Source organism: Macaca mulatta, chromosome 11 (genome assembly GCF_049350105.2).
Source record: "Macaca mulatta isolate MMU2019108-1 chromosome 11, T2T-MMU8v2.0, whole genome shotgun sequence".
NCBI classification, from domain to species: domain Eukaryota; kingdom Metazoa; phylum Chordata; class Mammalia; order Primates; family Cercopithecidae; genus Macaca; species Macaca mulatta.
In genome coordinates, this window is record NC_133416.1 from 23,766,239 (window position 1) to 23,782,409 (window position 16,171).

General features: G+C 36.0%; 1 protein-coding gene across 10 annotated transcripts in view; it reads right to left on the bottom strand.

Annotated features, from left to right (window-relative positions):
- Positions 1–16,171, bottom strand: part of SLCO1A2 (solute carrier organic anion transporter family member 1A2) — a 158,775-nt gene that overhangs the window by 64,468 nt on the left and 78,136 nt on the right. For 2 of the 10 annotated variants that reach the window (XM_077952616.1, XM_015151119.3), the window contains exon 1: positions 14,297–14,518. The exons of the other annotated variants lie outside the window; for them this stretch is intronic. The gene's annotated coding sequence lies outside the window, so the exon portion shown is untranslated. Of the gene's footprint in view, positions 1–14,296; positions 14,519–16,171 lie in introns of those variants that run through there. 10 annotated transcript variants of the gene reach the window in all.

The following is a 16,171-nucleotide window of genomic DNA, read 5'->3' on the forward strand; positions in this document are numbered from 1 at the left end:
ATTGGGAAAGATAAAACTTTTAAATAAAACACGCTGGAATCGAACCAGACAGTGTAGAAGGAAATGCAATTTACTTGGTATGTAAGTGGTGAAAAAATTCATAGATTATTGTTCTCAACTGCCCTCATTTCTTTCTTCTCGTGCATTTACGACCCAATCTCTTTCCCCTTTTTCCTTCTCTGTCTCCTAACCATTATCTTAGCCCAATATAGTCACCCTATCAAACACTAAGGGAGAGCACTTATTGTTCTTCCATGTCAAAACTGTCTTCATTCTTCTTTGTGGCTAAAAACATTACTATATTAAATGTCTATTTTTTCATATATAACCAGAGGGCATAAAAGCTGGAGGTAGCGCCACAGCGAATCACCACATAGGGGAATTCTATAGAGTTCCCACCATGAATTGTGACACTAAGTAACCATCCAGAGCAGTGTTTTTCACCATATCTGGAAGATTTGTTTCAAAATGTTTTGACGTATTGAAAAAAAGGGTTAAAAAACTATTAACTGAGGTAAGAGGTAATATTTAACGCTAAGCACTTGAAAAGAATTAAATGGGATTAAATGAACCCTAAACTTTCCCTAGTTTTCCAACCTATACAGTGAAAATATTTTATATTTTCAGATACATTTCAAACATTTTCATGGAGGAAAATAAATTAACAAAATCTATTCAATTTATTCAACAAAATCCATGAAATCCAACAGTTAATATCACAGTCACTGTTGTCCATCTTGGCCCCCAATCAGGAAATTGTGTGTGTTGTCTTTTCATCTTCTCGAGGTTGTGCTAGTGCCAGCCATGTGAACAGTCCTCTTTTGTTAGCACGGCGTTGTTTACGCAGTGACTTCTGCTTCCAGGACCACACAGTGTCACCAACAAATCCCTGTCAATCATCACTTCTAATGAAAAAGACGTGCTGAAGTTTTATTAAGTGGAGAATTATTTTATTTCCCTAACTCCTTCTCAGCATTCAAATGGGAACAGGTAATACTTCAGTATGCTTTCTCACACAACTGCTGGATTTCTTCCATGCCTGCTGGTCATAGCTCTGTGTTGTGTTGTTTTTTTTGTTTGACTGGGATTTTTAAAAAACACACAAATAAGAGGAGCTCTACTCTCCTAAATTTTTAAGTGCACAGTACAGAATTGTTAACTATATACACATTGTTATATAGCAGATCTCTGGAACTTTTTCATCTTGCACGACTGTAATTCTATATCCACTGAACAGCAACTCTGGGGCTTTTGACACCTGTTGGTTTCCAGCCCCTAATGATGTGTCTCAATCACAAGATAATACAAAGTTTGATAAAACAATAATATGAAGTTTTATAAAACAAATTTTGTTTGGGCTCTTGCCCAGTGTTAAGTAAATTGACATAGTTTGTGATTGTTAGAAATCAACTGGGAAAAAATGTGTGCGTTTAATTTTACAGTATTCTGTACTCTCAAATTAATGAAATAAAGGCCTTATTTTACAGAAAAGCTAGCAGTACATACATGAAGAAGACTTAGGAGATCATCCTTTTCCTGGGGAAAATAAAAAACGTTACACCAGCAAAAACCTTATTTCCAGGATCCTGAAATGGCTCCTAGCTCTGTGAGAAGAGAACAGCCTCTTGGGTGGTATCCAGCTGAAACAATTTCAACCAATACTAATCCAAGCAAGTATGTGCCAATGAATTACATGTAGAATCAACAATGGCTTTTTGTATTTTGTCTATCAAATTATTTTACTTAAATTCATTCATTTTCACCAGAAATTAAAGAATAAAATAATGAATTCTGCAATTCAGTTTTACAAATATAAGTATTATTTTATTTTCTAGATTCAGAGGAGGTACTAAGAATGCATTGCTTGGAAAAACTATGAGAGAAACTTAACTGCGCCATAAAATGTTACCCATACATGTGATTTCACCATGCAAAGCAAAGACTGGATCTCACAAAAACACAAGTAAACACTTTCATCAACAATCCATCAGTAAAAATATCTACCCTATGACTTTAGATAATGTACTAACTCTAGATAATAGACCAAGAAACAGAAAATTAAAGTTGAAACCTGAATTCTGTGTTTAGGGGAATTGGTTGTAAATATCATCAGTGTCACACACCATACCAAGTAATTCTAGAGAATGAGTAGATAACCATGGGGATAACGAGCATTTTCCGCACTTGATAACAAGATGAACGCCTTTACCTAAGTCTAGTTCTGACTCCTCTATGTCCCCTAGGCCTCAGTCTTGGTGCCCAACCCTCTACTGCCCAATTGTAGTGGGAATCTTGCTAAGTCTGTTTAGAGAGAATCCTTCACTCTTGATATCTGATTGTCTTGATATTTGATCAAATTCCACATCCCCAGAATTCCCCAGGTGATATCTGATCATCCTGGCCTTCAGTCTGCAAAAGTCCTGTCACATTGGTTTAGCCACAGTCCCTCCTCACTCCCGATGTTTCCTGTTAGTAATTTTCCATCCCCTCATCCCCCAACCTGCTCCTTCGCTAAAAATCTCCATCTGTTCAAGCTACATTCGGAATTGAGCCCAGTACTACACTGAGGTCTCTTTTCTCCTGTTGCAATAGTCCCTGAATAAAATATTTTACCACTTTACTGTCCAGCTCTGATTTTATTTTGACAGCAATATCAACTATTTCATTTCTTCAGATTATTATCCCAATTCTTACTTTCTTTTTTTCTGCATAGTCTAGGTAAGTACAAACATATGTATTTTCATTCAATATATGGCATACTGAGCTGCTCCTTTTTCTCACAGAGACAAGACTTTATCTGTTTATAAAGCTCAAAAAAATAACTGAATATTCAATAAAATGCTTTGAGTTTTTTCCAACACATTTATTTATGTATTTTTTTCACATAAATTTATGTAGGGAGGCAGCTAGACATAGTCAAGATAGCAGACCTTGTAATCCACTTAGCCTAGGTTTAATCCCAGATTAATTGTGAGCTGTTTGAACTCTTTGAGCCTATTCCTCATCTCTAATATTGAAATATTTATGCCTACTTTGCAAGATTGTCATGAAGATTGAGTTATAAAATTTACAGAGGACTCCTTGCAGGGCTGCGGAAATAAAATAGTCACTCTGTCAATGACAGTGATTACTACTCATTTATTCTACAAATATTTATTAAGACTCCACTACATTCCAAGCACAGTAGTAGGTACTGGGGATACAAAGATGAATCAAATGTGCCTGCTCTCAAGTGACCTTATAAACAATTGGGAGAGATAGATAATTAAGTGATGATGATAGCTAGTTAGTGCCATAAAGCAGACAATTTGAGCTAAGTAATAGAAAGAGGTGATTAATGAAAAGTATTCATTTGGGTATTCATTTGAACTATCACTTGAATGCAGCATAGTAGTTCAAATACTTGGGCTATGAAATTAGTTACAACTTGTTTGAAAGCCTGTTTTTAAACTAGCTGTGTGCTTTTGTTCAAGTTACTTAATGTTTCTATAAAATGAAAACAGTATCTATCTTTGTCAAGGTCCTGATAGGAAAACAGAACTCACAATAGATAATTTAATAGAGGGATGTTATATGGAAAACATCTCTTCATTCTTATAATGATACAAGAAGAGCTAAAAAAAAAATGTGGGATTGTGGGCAACTCAGAGATTTACAACAGTGGAAAGTCACTCCCACTCCAAAGGCTATAACAGAAATGGGAAGGGCTGACGTGCAAGAAGCCATGACAGGCAGAAATACCTTGCTTTCCCCTTCTCCATAACCCTAGTCTCACACCAGTACTTCCCACTGACATACATAAAAGGAAGTCAGGTGGCATTGGAGTAGAAAACTTAGTTTGCAGGAGTTATTCTCTTGGGATACAGAGAGGATCAGAGGATAGGAGAGAATGGATGTGAGGCCAGACAAAAAAATGACCAACACAACCATAATCATTGCAATAGAGTTAGACAAAAGATGTATAGTGTATAAATGTATCATATAAAACTAGCATGCCATCAACATTCAATGAAGGGTAGCTATTCATATTTAATAACATAATTTCAGTCCTCAATGCTCTTTTTATTCCTAGTAAGAAAAAAATTCAGGAGACTTACAACCTGCATAATTGGTCAGCTCCCCACTTTACATATGTAAGCATTGCAATTTCTGTGTCATACCAAATAAAACAAAATGTTGTCATCAAATCAACTGATTTTTAATCAACCTGCATGCATTCACAGTTGCATCATGTAAACACAGCCAAAGTCACCAAGTCTTCACATAGCAAAATAGATACAGTTTACTTATTTAGTTTATGTGTGTGGGGACAATATCCAAGAAGGACTGACTTGATGATACATACATAGTATTTGTTACCATTCGCTGCTTTGTTAGAATGCTTCAGCAGCCAGATTACAAACAGTACATAATTTTTAAGGCACATAAAAATCAATAGTGAAATGTTTCCATGGTGGAAGGAGAAAAAGAGAAAAGGATAAGATTAATATGTTTCTCATTTTTAGGATTTGCTTCTATGTAGATTCAGCTCCATTGGCACAGCACGCCTTTCCTTTCCATACCCCAGTCACTCATGTGGGTAACATTGACATAATCCAGTGAAAACATGGAAAGTCCTTCTATCTGGAGGTTCATGATCAGGAAATCCACTTGCCACTGGATCCCCTAATAAGCCACATCTCCTAATATGAGCTTGCCTCATGCTAAAATTGACACTTTGGACTCCAGGTGCCATACTTGTGTGTCTTGTGTTTAAATTGATTTACAGTTAAGATGGAGGAAGAAAGTCGGTATTTATTGAGTACTTTCAAAGACGCCAACATATAAGAAAAGGATGAAGAGGCAGATGTTCCTAAAGGGCTAGCATCAAATTGGAAAGCCACAAGCTTTAATATAACATACAATGTGATGTCACTTTTTGTAAAACTATATACAATTAGAGATAATAATAAAAATATAAACATTATATACTGCTTTCTGTATTCCAAGCACTGTTCTAGGGGCATTTCAGATGTCAACCCATTTAACTCTCCTAAAATCTTATGACATAAGTACTATTCCCAACTTTAAAGATGTAAAAGTTAAAGCACAGAGAGGTCGAGTAACTTGTACAAAGTCACACACCTTATAAGTGACAGAGCCAGGATTCAGACCCAGGAAGTCTGGCCCTAGAGAATCTTAACTACTCTAAGCTACCTCTCCACAGGTGTGTGCGGGTGTGGATACGCCTATTGATGTATTCACTTAGATAAAACACTGGAGGACCTAAACCAGAATTTAAAAAGTGGTTATCTCTGGATAATCTATAGCTATCCAGAAAGTGGATAATCCTATGGTTGATTTTATTTTTCCTTTAGGAATTTCTATGCTGGTTTCCACAAGGATCATTATAGTTTTCCCAATTAAAAAGTCATTTAAAAAAAAGGAATCATTGGAATCAATTCTTTAAAAATGTAATAAGAATATAGAACACCTTGATCCATGTTAATGCTGTGTTCTTGACTATTTCAGGGTTTGGTATTTTTTCTGTGTTTCTCTAATTGTTGTATTTTGTGTTCTCCAAGAACCTTTGTCAGTCTCCAATTTTTCTGCCTTTTTTTATTACTTAAAGTGGAATTTAGAAAACTGGCCTGAGGCGGCCATAATATTCCTGACTGGAGCCACAAAATATTAGTTAGAGCTAGGACGCATCCAGCGTTGATTCCCAGAACTTCTCAACTGGCTGCATGTGGTTTAAGGTTGGGATAGTATCCATTCAGATTTCTACTTTGGGATGAGTAAATAAAATGATGATTGAAATAATATAAAGGGAACAGTTTGGAGCTCTGTGTATGTATAAATGAGGCATGGGATGAGGTTTAATCGATGGGCATGTGCATATGACTCACCTCTCCTTCGGTTTGCCACTCAGCTGAATACCATTTGTCAGCATGGTGGTTTGGATCATTAGACAATTTTAAATGATCCTTATTTGTGGTCATATGCTGTTTTATTTATTCCTCTAATGAACCATGGCTAAAGGCAGGAAGCATAAAGAGCACTGATCTCAAAATATAACCTAATGAGGAGCATAAAATGATAATGTTATACATTTCCCTCAAGATTGCCTTCACCTGATCAGTAAATTTCATTCAGCTATTCAAAATATTTACCCAGTACTTCATGTTATTTTTCCATTGTTTCAAGACCTATTTTTGAAAAAAGCGTAATACGATGGAGAATTTTACTAAGTAGGCTTTTCATATTCAGAGAAATATGCTGATATAAAACCCATTCTTCTTTCTTCCATTTTAAAGAAATTATTAAACAAGTGTATTGACATTTTACACTTTTAAAATATTTTAAGTATAAAAATTCCAAACATAAAAAATCAGTTTCCTCTTATTTTAACAAATTAAAACATATAGTAAACTCCAGTTTACAAGTATGACATAATGTCATCTATAAATTTATTTGTTAACAGGCCACATTTTTTCTCTCAACATTAATTTAACGTAAGGGGTGTATGTTACAAATTAAATAGCATGATATATAAGACAAAGAATATTGTATTCACGTTTAATATTATCAAATGTCATAAATAAGTAAATTTTATAATTATCTACAAGCATATTGATCTAAAATTAAACATTTTAGAATCATCTATATGTACAAAAAATTTTTTTCAGAATTAATATTTGTAACTAATATCTTTAGTGATTACTGAATATATGGGATGAAAGAGGAGGAGGAAGTATAAAAGATGATTCCCAGGTTTCTAGCTTGGTAGTACCAGTACTTGAGATAAAAAATATAGGACAGAGAGCAGCTCTAGGGGGAAAGGTATGCTCAATTCCTAAAATGCAGAAGGCGCTCAGAAACAGAACAGGGTGATTTATTTGGGGAACTTTCAGACAGTAGCATGGTCTTTGGCAGTTGAAAGACAGGTAGATTCCACACTGCAATCCCCCGACCCAGGGATTATATCCTGAGGAAAAAGTAGGAAGATGTAGGTGGCTGAGAGAATTCTGCCGGCGTCATAGCCTATGTTATATATGCAGCAGCAGCAAGAGTTGTTTTGGAGAAAAGGTAAAACTTACAGTAAGTCGGTGTTTCTAAATTTGTAAATAAAAAGTGATACCTAGGCCAGAAACCCCAGAATCATTCCTGGACTTGAAGGTAGTTAGGTGTCACACGGCAGTTTAGCATCTAAAATAGAGTCACCTTGTCCCCACACAATGACTGTTTCCATATTTGCTAAATGAGAAGTTGACTAAGTCAATCTTTGCCAGTCTCATTTGATTTACAATGATTTTTCACACGAATGCATAATCTCTTGAAAAAAAATTTTTTTTTTTTTGAGACGGAGTCTGGCTCTGTCGCCCAGGCTGGAGTGCAGTGGCGCCATCTCGGCTCACTGCAAGCTCCGCCTCCCGGGTTCACGCCATTCTCCTGCCTCAGCCTCCCGAGTAGCTGGGACTACAGGCGCCGCCACCACGCCCGGCTAATTTTTTTGTATTTTTAGTGGAGACGGGGTTTCATTGTGTTAGCCAGGATGGTCTCAATCTGCTGACCTCGTGATCCGCCCGTCTCGGCCTTCCAAAGTGCTGGGATTACAGGCGTGAGTCACTGCGCCCGGCCGAACATTTTATAAATTAAAAAAACACACTTTTCCTTCTTTCTTCTGAACTCCTAATACTTTCTCAAACTTATTGTCTGCTTTCTTATCTTGTAGATCTTAGTAAATCTTTCTAAAATGAGGCACTTTTCTTGATCCACCAAGCAAACCCAGTTGGGCACACGTGTGTGTCAAACCCTGAGTGCCAAGATTTAAGCCCCAAGATTTGTGTCAAACCCTGAGTGAATTACTGAATATAGATACAGTGGGGACAAGAGGGACTTTATTTTCAATGCTAATCTGTTTAGCCCCGTGTTCAGGAATGCCTCCAAATGTCTAGTTGATGACTAACGTAACTCCTTATGTAGTAACATGCATTCACTGTAAGTTTTGCCTTTCTTTCAAAACAACCCTTCATATTGTTGTATACATAATAGACTGGGTGCCTACAGCCGCCACCTACACGTTCCTTCTGAGTACGTGTACTTTTTCCTCGAGATGTAAGCCCTGAGTGCGGGGAGTTGCAGTGTGCAGATGTACCTGTCTAGTGACTACCCACGCGCTTCTCTCTGTAAGTTCTAATGAATCATCTTATGCCTACGAACTGGATTTGTCTGCCTTCTTCTTTGGTTTCCTGGCTCTTTCGGCATTTGGGGCCACTTTGCATATACTGCCCTTTCACAGAACAGACACCGAAGTATCTCGAATCCAAATTTCATTTACTTTGTAGCGAAGAGAAAGACGCTGAGTATTTCACAACTCTTTGGAACACATGTTATTAGAAAGAACTTCAGGGCAAAAAAGGGTAGTTTTCCCAATCTTGACAGAAAAAAAAAAAGCCTCGTTTAAATTACCCTTACTTTGACAATCAGATTGTGAAAAGTAAACAGTTTGTTCTATGTGTATTTACTCTGGTATAGGCCAGAGATAGCCAATGTTAGTTAGAGGAGATGGTTAAAACCCTCTAAGCCTGGGCAACATGGCAAACCTGTAAATATAATAATCTCTAATAAAATATAAAATAAAACCTATAAATATAATAATCTCTAACAAAATATAAAATAAAAATATAAAATCTCTAATAAAAATACAAAACATTAGCCAGGCATGGTGGTGTGTGCTTGTAGTCCCAGCTATTCAGGAAGCTGAGGCACGAGAATCTCTTGAACCCAGGAGGCAGAGGTTGCAATGAACCAAGATCTCACCACTGTACTCTAGCCTGGGTGACAGAGTGAGACTTTGTCTCCAATAAATAAATAAATATAAAAATAAAGACTATAAGTTAGTTGTTTTGTAAAATATTCCTAAATATAAGTTTTTCTGGTGTTTATTGATTGGGTTCTGGTGACACATTTTGGATAGAAATAATATTGAAATGACATTACGCCTTCCTCAAGTGCTTGAGACAGATGATGTCACTTTGTCAAATGTTGGTGATATTAGTTTTGATGACATGGTTAAAGTATATCATCCAGTTTTCTCAGTATACATACTATTTTCTCTTCAATAATTAGTAAGAAATAAGAGTGGAGATACTTAGAGACCACATAAACATTATTTTTCTTATCAAACTTTAATCCACTAGTTTTAACATCCATTGCATATTTTCTAACCCCATTATAACCCCATGTTATATTTATTATTTGGTATTCTAGTCTAAGAAAGAGCTTCCCTTTCTGTCTTGATATTTATTTATTTATTTCAGTGTGGACTCATGATTTTTTATTTTATTCAATGGGTTATAATCTATTACCTTGATTGTTTATATTCATGTTCAAATTTTCGAGTGGAAGCCCCTTCAAGCTGGTTTCTATATGTTCTTATTCAAGTAGAAGGCTCTTCAAACCGATTCCTATATTTTTAACATGCCCCCATAATTGTTTGAGCACTTCTATATCACTCCCAAAAATGTCCCAGGCTCACTTTTTACTTTCCCTAGAACAGCTCTCAAATCAAAATTTTCTTCAAGAAATTCTAGTTCCTTGCAGTGAAGAACAATATTTAGAAGCTAAGATAGAGAAAGAGATAGAGATATCTATACACATGTACACCCAGAAATATATGTCTATATCACCAAATATAGATAGATAATATATAGATAAGTGTATCAATATTAAAACTGGGTTTTAAACTGATATTTCCAATTCCAATTCAATACCACAGAGTACATTCTAGTCTTCTTTCTATACCTGTAACTCTCATCTCCTTCCATGAGAAACCTATTTTCCATTATTTCCAACACATTTATTTTGAACCTAGAATATAGAGAAAGTACTTTTCAGAATTGCTAACCCTTATTACTTTGAAAAACAAACCTATTAACAGGAATTCAATATTTGTTTACAGCTCTGCAGGTGAAATTAACATACAGTGAAATTGCACTAAGCTTGAGTACGGTTCATTTACTTTTGACAATTAAATACACCTGTGTAGTACACATCCCTATGAAAATGTACAGTATTTCCATTATGCCAAAAAGGTTCTTCATGGGCATCATGAAGTTATCTGGGGTCTTCTTAGTGTGGGTTTTTAGTAGTAACAAGGAGTGCTTTAACTTATTTGCAATTTTAAAAACAACAAATTGAGAATGACTAAACACACTATGTAATAATACAAAAATAAATTAACTGAGAAAAATCAGTCTTTCCTTGCTGTGGAATATGCTCACATTTTTAAAATTTTTTATTTCCATAGATTATTAGAGAGCAGGTGGTGTTTGGTTATATGAATAAGTTCTTTAGGGTGATTTGTGAGATTTTGGTGCAACCATCACCCAAGCAGTATACTCTGCACAAATTTGTAGTCTTTTAACTCTCACCTCCTTCCCACTCTCTCCCCCTGAGTCCCCAAAGTCCATTGTGTCATTCTTAAGCCTTTGCATAGTTTAGCTCCCACTTACGAGTGAGAGCATATGATGTTTGGTTTTCCGTATCTAATTGACTTCACTTAGAATAACGGCCTCCGATCTCATCCAGGTCACTGTGAATGCCATTAATTCATTCCTTTTTATGGCTCAGTAGTATTCCATCATATATATATTCCCTTCAACATAGTACTGGAAGTCCCAGCCAGAGCAATTAGACAAGAGAAAGAAATAAAGGGCATCCAAATCAGTAGAGAGAATGTCACCATTGCTGTTTGCTGATGATATGATTATTTACCTAGAAAACTCTAAAGACTTCTTCAGAAAGCTCCTAGAACTGATAAAAGAAATCAGTAAAGTTTCTGGATACAAAATTAATGTACACAAATCAGTAGCTCTTCTATACAACAAGAGCAACAAAACTGAGAATCAAATAAAGAACTCAACCCCTTTTACAATAACTACAAGAAAAAGAAACACTTAGAAGTATTTCTAACCAAGGTGGTGAAAGACCTCTAAAAGAAAAACTACAAAACACTGCTGAAAGAAATCGTAGATGGGTAGAATTAATATTGTGAAAATGACCATACCGCCAAAAGCAATCTACAAATTCAACACAATTCTCATCAAAAGACCACCATCATTCTTCACAGAACTGGAAAAAACAATTCTGAAATTCATATGGAACCAAAAAAGAGTCTGCATAGCTGCAGCAAGAGTAAGCAAAAAAACCAAATCTGTTCATCAGGGATTTGGTTCTGTAGTTTTCTTTTTTGGTTATGTCCTCTCCTGGTTTTGGTATTAGGGCAATAGTCGCTTCACAGAATGATTTAGAGAAGATTTCCTCTTTCGCTATACTGTGGAGTAGTGGCAATAGGATTGGTACCAATTTTCTGAAAGTCTGGTAGAATTCCGCTGTGAATCCATCTGGTCCTGGACTTTTTTTGTTGGTAATTTTTTTTATCACAATTTCAATCTTGTTTCTTGCTATTGGTCTGTTCAGGGTATCTAATTCTTCCTGATTTAAGCTAGGAGTTTTGGAATATACTCACAATTAATTATCAGCACTTTGTAATAGGGTTATGATTTCAATTATACAAAGGAGAATAAAATAATTAGAAATAGATAAAACCTTAGCCTGTGTAACTAAGGAAATATCTTTTCTCGGGTCTTATTTGAATTTTGTTTGTTGTGGATTGTATTAATCATCTTCCTCTGTAACTCATACTGATCTACACTAAAATATTTTTCCTCTTGAAAAAAGTTTTCAGATTCTCATGTCAAGAAGATTTTGTTTTTCTCAAATGTATTTGACTTTCAAACACAACACAATACTACGTTATCTTTACATGTATTTGTCAATAAATTCATGCCCCTTAGTTCATTAATTCAATTAAAGCTAAACCTCCAGAAGAGCTTACCACCTTTCTAATTATTAGTCAGGGGTAATAAGCATCTGTATTTGCAATTCCCTTATGATTTACTCGAGTCTACCTGTTCTAAGCCCTCTTTGGGTGCTTCCTTCTGTGTTCTCTGCTACATAGCAATAGAGAAGTCTTTACGGACCTTTTTGTTGTGGCTGCCACTTTATTTGTGTTTTTCTATTTGCTTTTTTCTAGAAGTTACTTTAAAAATTGTATTCAAGCAAAAAAAAAAAACTTCCCACTATTTACCAGAAACATAGAGTCTAGTATAATTCCCCCTATCATTATTAAACATCAATCCTGGAGACAGCAGTTGACAGTTTTGCTGTTTAACTCTTTCTCGCTCATTAGTGAGATGGGCTACACACATTAAAATAAATATATGTTCATGTGCATATTATTTGTATTAGGAAGGGTATGTCAGCTATGTTACAAAGTACAAGGTTTAAGAGCTATTTATGTTTTTGATCCACAAATAAAAGACCAAAGTTGACTGAATATCTGAAGAAAGTTTGAGGTAAAAGGAAATTAAGAGAATATACACGGAGTGCCTATGACATTCTCATTGAGGAAGGCAAGTTTTCCTGCAGAAAGCAAACTAGTACGGACATGCTGGAAGACTAAATAGATGAAAAAGTTAAAAATAGTCATCATAAATATTTAAATAGGAAGCTAAAGGGAAAGGAGTAAAGGAATTGGTGAATAGCATTGATTGCTACTCTGAGTCAGACTGCCTAACATGTGTTTGTAAAGAAGTCCATCAACATCATTATGTAATTTATTCCAGAAACACTCAATAGAAAAGGGAAAGGAGGAAGACAAGTAGATGTATGTGTTTACCCAGAATTATGAATTAGCAATTTTGATTTAGTCATAGATTAAGGAAGTAAAGGAATCTGTGTACAAAGTCAGTAAATATACACTTGAAATTATAGACTATAAAGTCAAGTTTGAATAGAGAAGAAAAGGAAAAACAAAGAAAGTGATATTAAAACCACAGGGAGGGTCATATGGTGAGTAATACGATACCGGTGAAAGTTGATTAATTGAAAAAATTAGAGAATCAGACAAATAAAACATTACTGTTAAAGAAAAAAACATTCAGAAGGACTTCCTGTTGGGAGATAAGAGATGGAGAGTAGTTTCTTGAGGTGACAAGGCCACAGAACAGCAACATATGTTAACTGTCGTTATAAGGTAGATGTGAGTCACTGAAATGGAAAAGTATTCAAAAGGCAATGCCAAGATTTAAATAGTTTATCAGAATGGTGTGAATTTTACCCAGATGAAGCAAAAAGATTTTTTAACTGTGTAGTGCTTAAAAATGTTGTGTACATTTTATAGCTAATATTTGACAAGATTGTAGGCTTTTCTGAAATTTTAAAAAATTCCTTTGTCCAACATTTTAAAACTATCAGTACTTTTTTTCCCATCCCATGTTCCCTTTCCTGATGTACCCATTACAATAAAGAGTTCATCAAAATTTAATATTTGACAAGCGGTTAAGCGAATATGCTTCTAAAATATCTCTTAGAAGCTTAGAAAAGTGATAGTCCACACTAAGCGAAATAAAAATTCCAGAAATTCCATGGGAAATGGTAGGAGAAGGGATCAAAAAGCTCAAAAAAGTGCATGAGTAGATATATTACATAAAGTCCCAAACTCCACCATCCATCCATATTTCATAGGAAAGTTTACAGAATATTCCATTTTCCAGAGCAATTGGGAATTCACCAGTAAGCATTGTTGAGAAGCTCAGTAATGGCACCTTCTGTAGGCCAGGGATGACATTAAGAAATCCTTTTACAGAATAGGGATGTCTGATTCAACCAACTGGTATCTCTCAGTCTGTTTCATTGGCTACCCTAGAGCTGGGCACATGAACAAAATGATCATTGGAAACCATGGGGGTAATGCATGGGATCAATAGGATGAATCCTCTCAGCCAAGGCTGATACAGATACTGTCCCAGATAAAGCTGATATGGCTACTGTCCCAGATAATCATTCAATTTTCCAGGAACAGAAACCAACTATGAGTTCCCAAAATTGTACACTTAAGAAAATTAATCAGTCATTTGGTGGCAAATTTCTTACATTGGACCCCTTCCACCCTGAAAGGGGAATTTGATACATCTGTACCAGAAGATACGGTCTGTGTGAAGAAATACCTTTTCTGCTCATAGAGTCTATCTGAACCATTATCTACGTGGAGTGTTTGGTCTACATATGCAGTGCTTGGTCTACCTTCAAAACACAGGATCCTGCAAAACTTAAATTGGACCAAGGAACCTATGTTATAGCTGAAGAAGATATGGACCCATTACCATATATATTAGTCTGTTCTCACACTGCTATAAAGAACTGCCTGAGATTTGTTAAGTTATAAAGCAAAGAGGTTTAATTGACTCACAGTTCTGCGTGGCTGGAGAGGCCTCAGAAAACGTATAATCATAGTGGAAGGGGAAACAAACACATCCTTCTTCACAAGGCAGCCGGAGAGAGAGGTGCAGAGTGAAGGGAGAAGAACCCCTGAACCTCCATTGTATCTAGGAAGTAACTAACTTGCTTTCAATTATACAAGCTCATAGGTGGGAGAGACTTGCTCTGTCTCAGATGATACTTTAGACTGTGGACTTTTGAGTTAGTGATGAAATGAGTTAACACTTTGGGGAACTGATACGAAGGCATGATTGGTTTTGAAATGCAAGGACATGAGATTTGGGAGTGACTAGGGGTGGAATGATGTGGTTTGGCTGTGTCCCCATCCAAATCTCATCTTAAATTGCAGCTCCCATAATTCCCACATGCCGTGGGAGGGACCTGATGGGAGATAATTGAGTCACGGAGGTGGTTTCCCCCATACTGTTCTCATGGGAGTGAATAAGTTTCAAGAGATCTGAAATGTTATAAGGGGTTTCGCCTTTTGCTTGGCTCTCTCATTTTCTCTCTTGCCTACGGCCATGTAAGACGTGTCTGCCACCTTCCACCATGATTTTGAGGCCTCCCCAGACATTTAGAACTGTGAGTTCATTAAACCTCTTTTTCTTTATAAATTATCCAGTCTCAGGTATGTCTTTATCAGCAACATGAAAACAGACTAATACAATTTCTATGCTCATGTCTCTGCCAGTTGGGTGAAGAACAGCTGAACTAGGCTTAGCTCTGCTCAACCAGGGTAGACTCTAGACTTCTGCTTTTATTGGCGAGCTCTTGTTGAAGGCATAGGGTTTACCTGAATCATGCCCTTTCCATGAGAACTCATATACAAAAGGGTATGCTCAAATAAGTGATGCCTCTGGGCACCTTGGACTCAAACAGAAACACTCTCACTTCTTCCCACATTCTACTGGCTAAAAATATTCTCATGGCTAAGGTCAACATCAAGACAGTCTGCAAATACACTCAATCATAATGGGAAGTGCTGAAAAGTTACATTACAAAGGATCTGAGTATATGTTTTATTAAGTAAAGAGTTAAAAAATTGAAAACAATATTGCAATCTCCCATAGTCTTCCCTCTTAATCACAATTACTCACTTTTTCTCACTCACAAAATACACTCGTGACCTATATTTCAGATCTACCTCAGGTCCATAAATAGGTCCTCTTGATCCAGAATCCTATGAATTAAAAAGACAGGTTATCTTCCCCTCACATACTTAACTCTGGAAGAAGAATAAGGTAATCACATTATTGTTCCTATTCAAAAAGAGAGAAAATGTTACGTACATAGCAGTCCCCAGTACACTGCAATTTTCAAAACTCACTGGGCAAATGTTCCTAGTCTAGATCCCAATTCTAGCTGTCTCTGAATACACTACTATCCCCCTCCAGTCAATTTTTTTCCAGAGCTACATTCTCTTTGTCTACATGACTACCTTAAAAAATATGCCCTCTTTGACACCTGAGAGTCTTTATTAACCTACTTACTGTCTGTAGAAACTTGGGGACCCAACTTTTACATGTTTTACATCTCCTCAGACACTATTTCTTTAATCTAGTCTGGCAGCACATTTGGCAATACAGTGATCTCAAATAAACTTTGTTGGTTTTCTAGAAGTTCAATTACAGTCAATAACACATTCCCCAAGCTACATTCATAGTCTATTTTGAGATATGCTTCTATCTTTATAGATTTAAATGCAGACATTTGAGTATATTAGGCTTTGATGGTACTTTGATCTTAATAGCAATTCATCCAAATGAAAGATCTATAAGGCATGATCTTCATCCTTTTAGGAGTCTTTATAAAGACCATGCCTTTGCTCTGAGTTTATCCCTAAAGG